Source organism: Magnolia sinica, chromosome 18 (assembly GCF_029962835.1).
Source record: "Magnolia sinica isolate HGM2019 chromosome 18, MsV1, whole genome shotgun sequence".
NCBI classification, from domain to species: Eukaryota; Viridiplantae; Streptophyta; class Magnoliopsida; order Magnoliales; family Magnoliaceae; genus Magnolia; species Magnolia sinica.
In genome coordinates this window covers 25,758,759-25,768,781 of record NC_080590.1, presented here as the reverse complement: position 1 = coordinate 25,768,781, position 10,023 = coordinate 25,758,759, and the positions used below count along the sequence as shown (strand labels likewise).

The 10,023-nt window shown below is 40.8% G+C and overlaps 1 non-coding gene across 1 annotated transcript; it reads right to left on the bottom strand.

Annotated features, from left to right (window-relative positions):
• Positions 1–446: 446 nt before the first annotated feature.
• On the bottom strand, positions 447–553 carry LOC131234192 (small nucleolar RNA R71). Its single transcript, XR_009165600.1, has one exon. It is a non-coding gene; the product is annotated as a small nucleolar RNA R71 (small nucleolar RNA).
• Positions 554–10,023: the final 9,470 nt, after the last annotated feature.

The window sequence follows — 10,023 nt, the reverse complement described above, 5'->3', positions numbered from 1 at the left end:
TGAAGTTATGGCTGAAGACCAACCTCCTCTACTTCCACCCAGGGTGGATGATACCCAAGATGAGAATGAGGTGCATCAGGCACCCCCGCCTCATACTTTACGAGATTATCTACAATCGGTGGGAGTGAGTACGCCCTCATGCATGATTTTTCCTGAAAACACTAGACAAATGGACATCAAGGCAGGAGTTATCCAACTCCTTCCCAAATTCCATGGACTTGAATCAGAAAGTCCATATTTACATTTGAAAGAGTGCGATGAGATTATAGCTACGTTATATTTTCTTAATGTATCTGAGGATACAATCAGGCTGAAACTCTTCCCTTTTTTCCTTAAAAGAGAAGGCTAAGACGTGGTTACATTCACTGCGTCCTAGATCCATTGGCACATGGAACGACATGCAAAGGGAATTCATAAAAAAATTCTTCCCACATTATAAAACGATTACCCTCAGAAAAGCAATTATGAACTTTACCCAAAAGGAAGATGAAACATTCTTCCAATGCTGGGAAAGGTTCAAAGATTTGGTCAGTTCATGCCCACAACATGGATTTGAAACGTGGCGCATTACAAATTTTTTCTACGATGGACTGACATCTTCCATGCGCCAAATGGTCGAGACAATGTGTAATGGAGAGTTCATTAATAAAGATGTCGACGAGGTATGGGACTACCTCGACAGTCTGGCTGAAAAAATACAATCTTGGGACTATTACTCAAAATCAAACACCACGTCTAGACCAACTCAATCTAAGGAGAAAGGCAGAATGTATCTCTTGAAAGAAGAAGATGATCTCAAGTATAAAGTGAATAATCTCATAAGAAAATTTGAGGCCATGAAAGGAAAGAAGGATAAGGTCAATGAAATTATTTGCGGCATCTGTGATTGCAATATTCACACAACTGAAAACTGTCCTACAATACCTGCCTTTCGAGGAGTGTTGAATGAATAAGCCAATGCCGTAAACAACTATCAAAGACCTTTTACTGGACCTAACTCCAATACGTACAATCCTAGTTGGAAAAATCATCCAAACTTTAGTTGGAGGAATGGACAAACGGCTACCCCTCAAGGTTTCTTCAATCAAAATCCAAATCAAGTGAAACCTCAAGAGGAACCGGTTCAAAATTCCATACAAGAGCTGGCTTAGGCAATGCCGGGATTTACAGATTTTATGCAAAAGATAGATTCTCGTATGACAGTTATAGAAAAGGGGATGCATCCTGCACAACCTCTCCCCAATCCTAAACTGTAGTACAAGATTAGTGATCCCAGCTCTTCAAATCAGATGGGGCACGCTAAATCCATCACCACTCTTAGGAGTGGAAAGATCATTGATAAAATTCTTCCTGTTAGACCCGAAAAGCCTCAAGAACTAGAAGAGGACAACAATGATGGATCTAGTGATGCCCCATAAAAATTAGAACTGGAACTTCTAGAGAAGCCAGTTGCTCCGTTCCCCCAATGGTTGGTTACACCAAAACGTCTTTCTAACTCTCAGGATATTCTGGAGGTGTTGAAACAAGTGAAAGTTAACATTCCTCTACTTGATGTCGTGAAACAGATTCCTTCATATGCCAAATTTCTGAAAGACTTATGCACGACTAAAAGACGACAAAGTATTCAAAAGAAAATCTTCTTGACTGAGAAAGTGAGTGCCATCCTGAAGCAAGACGTGCCGCAGAAATTCAAGGATCCCGTAGCCCAACTATATCATGTGTAATCGGGAACCATCGAATTGATCACGCACTTCTTGACTTAGGAGCGAACGTAAATCTGATTCCCTACTCGGTATACAAACAGTTAAATTTGGGTGAGATAAAACCCACCCTGACCACACTACAACTTGCTGATCGCTCTGTTCGTGTACCAAGAGGGATAATTGAGGATGTGTTAGTCCAGGTCGATAGATTTTACTACCCTGTAGATTTTATCATCCTGGACACCGAACCCATCAATAACATGAGCACTCAGATTCCCGTCATTCTTGGTCGCCCATTCCTTGCCATGTCAATGTAATTATCAATTGCAGGAATGGTGTCATGACTATATCTTTTGAAAATTTGACATTGGAATCAAATATCTTTTTCAATAACAGCAGCAACTCAGAGGATGATGACGATTTCCACGACATTAACATGATTGACTCTTTTGTGGAAGATACAACACCTCTGACCTTATCCTCCGACCATCTAGAGACGTGCCTGGCCCACTCCCATGATTTTGATAATGACATGATTAGGGAGACGTGCGCCTTGCTTGATACTGCACCGGTACTTGAAGTTAACCGGTGGAGGCCATAATTTGAAGAATTTCCATAAACCGATGTAGTGCCTCTACCGTCTAACCTCAAGCCACCGAAGCTTGACCTAAAACTTTTACCCTCTAATTTGAAATATGCCTATTTAGGTCAAGATGAGACATACCCGATAGTGATCTTTGCCCACCTGGAGAAAGAACAGGAGAGTATGCTCATATCTACTCTCATTAAGCATAAAGGAGCCCTGAGATAGAAGATAGCGGACCTTAAGGGAATCGATCTCTCGATTTGTACTCACCGCATATATCTTGAGGATAATGCAAAAACTGCTCGGCAACCACAACGTAGACTAAATCCAAACATGAAGGAAGTGGTTAAGGCCGAGATTCTTAAACTATTGGACGTGGGTATCATATACCCTATATCTGATAGTCAATGGGTGAGTCCAACTCAAGTGGTCCCTAAGAAGTCCGGAATCACCATCGTAGCCAATGCTAATAATGAACTCGTGCCAACTAGAGTCACTACTAGTTGGAGAATGTGCATTGACTACAGGAAGTTGAATACCATCACGATGAAAGACCACTTTCCTTTACCATTCATTGATCAAATCCTGGAAAGGTTAGTTGGTCATTCCTATTACTGTTTCCTTGACGGGTATTTGGGCTACAATCAGATAGAAATAGCCCCTGAAGACCAGGAAAAGACCACATTTATATGTCCCTACGGCACCTTTACCTGCTGAAGGATGCCATTCGGACTATGTAATGCCCCTGCCACCTTTCAGCGATGTATGCTTAGTATCTTTTCTGATATGGTGGGGCAATATTTAGAGGTCTTCATGGACGATTTCTCTGTTTACGGTCCATCTTTCAGCAAGTGCTTGGAAAGTCTTAAATGTGTGCTGAAAAGATGTGAAGAAAAGAACTTGGTACTTAATTGGGAGAAGTGTCATTTCATAGTTCAGAAGGGAATTGTCCTTGGGCATATCATCTCGTCCAAGGGAATCGAGGTAGATAAGGAAAAAATCGATCTTATCTCTAACCTACCTCCACCCAAGAACATCAGAGACGTGCGATCCTTCTTAGGACACGCAGGATTTTACAGGCGATTCATAAAGGACTTCAGTCTCCTCTCTCGTCCTTTATGTAATCTTCTTCAAAAGGATGCTCCGTACGAGTTGACTGAGCAATGCCAGGAAGCTTTCACCAAGCTTAAGGGCACGTTAACCACTGCACCTATCATGCAGCCACTCGACTGGAGCCTTCCTTTTGAGCTTATGTGCGAAGCTTCTGATTATGCTCTTGGAGCGGTTCTAGGCTAGAGAAAATATAAGAGACCCTACATCATCCATTACGCGAGTAGGACTTTAAATCTGGCCCAAGTGAACTATTCAACTACGGAAAAGGAACTCTTAGCCGTAGTGTTCGCCTTGGACAAATTTAGGTCCTACCTGATCGGATCCAAGATCATTATCTATTCAGATCATGCGGCACTGAAGTATCTTCTTTCTAAGAATGATTCTAAGCCCCACCTGATATGATGGATCCTTCTACTCCAAGAATTTGATTTGAAAATTAAAGATAAAAAGGGAGTAGAAAACGTTGTGGCCGATCACCTTTCTCGCCTTAATACCTCTTATTCCCTTAAGACGACCCATATCAACGACATGTTCCCTGATGAACAACTGTTCAGAGTCTCCCATTCACCTTAGTTCGCTGATATTGCTAATTATCTTGCTACAGGTGTCATAACGACATAGTAGACTGCGCAAGATAAGAAGAAATTCTTCACCAAGGTGCGTAACTTTTTTTTGGGATGATCCTTATTTATTTAAATATTGCCCAGACCAAATCCTAAGGAGATGTGTACCAGACGATGAGCATCAGAGCGTCATCTCCTTCTGTCACTCACAGGCCTGTGGTGGTCACTTTTCTGCTAAAAAGACCATGGCTAAGATTCTGCAGTGTGGCTTTTACTGGCCCACTATGTTTAAGGACACTCATGAGTTTTGCAAAGCTTGTGAGCGTTGTCAGAAATTGGGAGCATTGTCCCGTCGAAATATGATGCCTTTGAATCCCATCATTATCATTGAAGCATTTGATTGCTGGGGCATCGATTTCATAAGACCATTCCCCCAATTGTTTGAAAATCTGTATATTTTGCTCGCCGTGGATTATGTCACTAAATGGGTCGAAGCGATTCCGTATCGAACTAATGACCATCCACGGTCATTAAATTCCTAAAAGAAAATATCCTTTCTCGATTCGGAACACCTCGAACCATCATTAATGATGGGGGCTCACACTTTTGTAATAAACCATTTGAGAGCTTAATGAAGAAATACGGTATCTCTCATAAGGTGAGCACCCTGTACCACCCACAGACAAGTGGGCAAGCTGAGATTTCTAATAGGAAAATTAAACACATTTTGGAGAAAACGGTTAACCCTGATCGTAAGGATTGGTCAATCTGATTGACCGATGCCTTATGGGCATACCGTACTGTCTTTAAAACCTCTATTGGAATGTCTCCCTTTAGACTTGTCTATGGGAAAGCTTATCACTTGCCTGTGGAGCTGGAATATAAAGCATACTGGGCGATCAAAAATCTTAATTTCAATCTGGACAACGCTGGCTCGCTACGCAAACTTCAATTGAATGAACTTGAGGAAATCCGGAATGATGCGTACGATAATTCGAGAATTTACAAGGACAAGATGAAAGCATTTCATGACCAACACATTTTATGAAAATCATTCACGCCTGGTCAGAAGGTCCTTTTATACAATTCTCGATTACATCTCTTTCCGAGTAAGCTTCGATCTCGTTGGACCGGCCCTTACATTGTTGTTACTGTTTTTTCTCATGGGGCCGCTCAGATAAGAGATCCCGACAATGGCAAGGAGTTTAAAGTCAATGGACATCGATTGAAACCATTTGTCGAGAAATTTGATTCAGAGGACATGTCCATGCCCCTGACTACTCCTGTTTACCAGGATTAATCTCCTAGTCTGATGAAGGTATAGGTAGGTTTATCGCTTTCATAGGACTAAGGTAGTTGCTTTATTTGTCTGGCTGAAGACGGTAAACTTAGCGCTCCTGGGAGGCAACCCAGCTCTTCATTTCATTTCGTTTTTATCATTAGTTAGTTCAATGTTTGTGGGTAACATTACTACAAACCCTCACGAGACTACAACTCGTCCACTAGGGACAACCTAGGGGTTTAAAGGCTTGTTGCATATGCTAAATGCAATCGAGAGCACCTACGAAAGTGGTATAGGTAGGATTTTATCTTTATTTTTGTGTTGCCTTCTCTCTCGTGCTGACCGACGCCCATGCTACGATCTCTTGGAAAGTGTCTCTCGATTCATCATCCAGGTACTATCTTCCCATCACTTCATATTTACTTTTCGTTGTCCCAAGTGCATTGCATGCTCATATCATTTACATTGAGGACAATGTAGATTTTAGGTTGGGGGTAGGAGATCAGGAGACCTAATCGGCATTTTCTTGGTCTTGAACAAAAATTGTAGAAATTTTTTAAAAAATTTCTAAGATTTCTGATGAATTCGAAGTGATTTTGACGGCCATCTAGGGCACATTTCAAGATGCGTGATGTTGGTACTTTATGACTCTTGGATTCAGTTATCTATTAGATTTCACAGTTAAATTTAAATTGTTAGTTCATGGTTAGAGGTTTTAAACATTGATTGAATCATGATTTCACATGTCACATTTCGCTTACACATTAAGATTCCAGTTTGATACTGAAGGGTTAATTTGGTGATCAGTAAGCATGGAAGGAACCATCTTGAAAAATTGCCCGTCATGATCAATTGAAAGGAAAAGATACCGTTGAAAGAGGTTAGGCAAGGACTCTTCACTATAGGTTTGCTCCTTATACGTGTGGATTTCATTCCCTACGGATAATACGTAAAAAGGTTTGAGTACGCAGTCTTCACCATAGGTTTGCTCCCTATAGGTGAGGATTTGTTTTGGTATTACTTTTAATGAAAAAAAATCAAAAGCTGAAGGAATGAAAAGATGATCTTCGAGGCAAGTTTTGGTTATCATGGACTCTTTTGCTGGTTACCAATGATATCCTGAAACAGAGAGTTGCGTATTAGTGTTGAAAGCCGAGATTACACTATACACCTGTGGAACTCAGTGTTTAAGATTGTTCTAATTGAGGGACTAATACTTTGAAATTGATTATGAAATTTACCATGTGTTTGAGTCTAGGAGAGAGTAAGGCCCAACATTCATGCAACGTAACAGTCTCGTATCTGAATTATTTTGCAAAAGTCACTCGAGTTCATACGAATTGTCCTGGAATTCTCAACTTATTTTCGCATATTTTGCTCGGGACTAGCAAAATGCTGGTTGGGGGTTGTGTTGAGGGTCAAATATTGCATATTAGACCCCATTGATTGCATGGATTTACGATTATGATATTGCTTAACGGCCTGAATTAATCGTGTTTGTAATGCAGGGTGTGTTTATGAGCTTGAATGGGAAATGATGCTAAAAGCACAGATTTAACGTTCAGAATGCACCAAGGCAAGGGACGGACTCCAGGGGACCAAGATCGACGGAATTACATGCCAGGGATCCACGAAAATAGAACAACTGAAACTCAAGCGGCCTAAAAGTCGGCCAGAATGCAAGATCACTGGGTTCCCACCGTCCGTTCAGCTCAAAACTTCATATATGGCCTGAGGACCATAAATTAACCGTACACGTCGAATTTCAACCCTCAAATCCCTCTGAAAGTGGCCCAACGGACAGATCAGCCCATAAATCATTGATTTGGGGCTCGCCTGTTATCTGAAAATGCTTCAATCTTGGGTTCAACTCATTAAATGAGCTGACAAAACAAATGGATGGATCGGATCTTACACATACATCATAGTGGACGTCATCTGTGATTTACAAGTGCACTATACTGTGCACTCCCGCGCCGCACCAAAGTTTCAAGGCAGCTTTGACTGCCTTGACTCGATTCGTCTCAAGCAAGGAGACGGCATCTTCACCGCTGGACCACCGGATGATGATTGTGGGCCCCACCTATCCTCCATTCGGATGATCTGGACCGTCTATTGGAGTTCCACGGGCCCTCTAACCAAATCCTAGCTGATGGAATGTTAAGAGATAGCTTGTATCGGATTTCAGCCATCTAAATGGGGGACGGACGATAGTATGAAAAACACTGTGGGCCACATCGAATCAGATCCAAAATGGACCACGTCCGATTGGTTTTTCGATGTAAATCAAATAGTCCGAGTGGATTTCTATAAAGACACCGAAAAGGGGCCCACCAACTTTCACAACGCCCGACCGCGCAAGCTCTGTTCCGCAACAGAGCTGCGGTTGATCCAGGTGGGCCACTATCGTACATCAGGTGCTTGATCTGGACCGTTTATTGTGTAGAGGGGCCAAAACTGTCCGTAGGGACGTCTTCATTTACGTCGGTTGTGGATATCACAAGTACCAGCAAAGGGGCAAAAATTCTGGGCTCTCACGTGTAGCTACGCAGATTTTGCGAAAGGAGTGCGTAACTCCTTCCACAATGACCGACCTCAGCAAGGACTCCGGCCAGCGTTTCGGGAGGGACTTTGATAGCTACAAAAGGAAAAGAGGTGAGTAGAGAAAAGGGGATTTGGAATAGGAAGCTTGGAAACGAGGTGGACGTAGGGCTGGACGTGAGTAAAGGCAGAGAGAGAAGTGGGCTGGCTTGCGTTAGGCCTGGTTTTTCGTTTTCTTTTCTTCTTCTTCATTTGTTTATTTTGAATTCAGCCTAATCATGCCCGTGATTGGCTAAACCTCTTAGCTAGGGCTAAGAGGTGAAGCCTGTAGCGAGATGGGAGACTCTATTTTATGCTTTTAATGTAAATTCATGAACTGAATTTGTTTTTAGTTGATTATGAAAGGAATGTTTTTTTTAGTCTTTAATGGTCTGTTGTGACTGAAATTACAATGGGTCTGCAATGACTTTGAATATTTCCTTTTCCCTTTTGATGTTTATGACATCAGGAAGCCCTGTTGTTCACCATCGTCTCCTGGGCATGGTAGGATGATGGTACCCTTCCTAACCTTCATAGCATGTTGATTGGTTGGTAATTAGTTTAATTCTGTTGTTTGCTTTGTTTCCTGGGCATAGTTTGGTGATGGAATCCATTCTAATTCATATACCTTTCATCTTTTGAAAACCAGATCAAGTAAGTTCAGTTAAATGTCCATGATTCCTGATGCAGGCATAAGATCTCCCTGATCTCTACAAGTGGATCCTCTGAATCCCTAGTTTCCTTCATCTGAATTCCTTAAAGTTTTAGATTAGTATTTCACTCTTATTCATCAAATTACAACTCAAACTAGATTTCATCTTATTCTAGTTTTAGTTCTAGTTAGTTTCAGACAATGTACGGATATCAGTCCATTGGGATTCGACCTCGGTCTCATCGAGTTTATTACTACATCGCAACCCTATACTTCGGGAGTGAACAAAGCTTCTACATCCAACTAATCGCTCCTACCACTAACACAAACGAGTAACCTGAAATCGACTTTCTAGAATCCACACTGCATGCGTAATTTGAATTCACATACCCAACTAACTTAGATCTTGTCTTCTCAAAAGTTAAGACGTGGTCTTTTGTACCTCGAATATATAAAAGTAGTCATTTCATTTCTTCCCAATGTTATTTTCTGGGGTTTGACATGTATCTGCTCACAACACCAACTTTCTGTGAAATATATGGTCTCGTACAGACCATGTCATACATTAAACTGCCCACATCCTTTGAATAAGTTATACAAGACATATCCTGTTTTTCCTCATTTGATTTAGAACATTGTTCTGAAGAAAGCTTGAAGTGAGCCTCGTGGGAAACATTAACCGGCTTTGTCTTGTCCATTCCATACTTGATCAATACATTTTCAAGGTATTTTATCTGTGATAACCAAAGTATACTCCTCTTCCTATCTCTATAAATATTTATGCCAATAACCCTCTTTACATCCCCCAGATCTTTCATCTCAAATGTCCCTAATAATTAAGTCTTTAATATATCGATTTTAGATATGTTATGATTAGCGATTAACATATTATCAATATACAATACCATGATGATGAACTTGCCACTTGTTGGGGGACAACGGAAGTAGACAAATATGAATATAAATGGAGTAATCCAATCGCACCAAGCAAGCACAAAGAAAACACAACAATTTAACATGTAAAAATCCTTTAGGATAAAAACCATAGCACAAAGCAATAAATAATCACTATGAAAATCAGAAATTACACGAGAAAAGAGCTTACCCGATCCGAACAACCTTGAATCAAACCCTTACTACACCCTTGAAACCCTTTGGATGAATTTGAAACCCAAGAAAGTTATCTCCCGATCCCATTAACACCCAAATATATAGCCTTTGGAAGAATCTCAAACGAAATTGGAAACAAATTCCGTAAATTCACGGATCTGCAAAAAATCTGCACAAAACGATCGATGACATCGTACACACTTCGATGACATCGACATTTAACCTTCGATATCATCGAAGCTACTTCAATGTCATCGAAAATAACACTAAACTGTTTAGGGGCAAAACATAAAATTTCAAAAATCTTTGATTGCTTTGAACTAGCTTCGATGGCATCGAGCAACTGTTTGATGACATCAACAAACCATGCTTCTAAATATATTTAATACACCTAAAAAACAACATCCATAAATATCACCTTTGGAAAATATGAG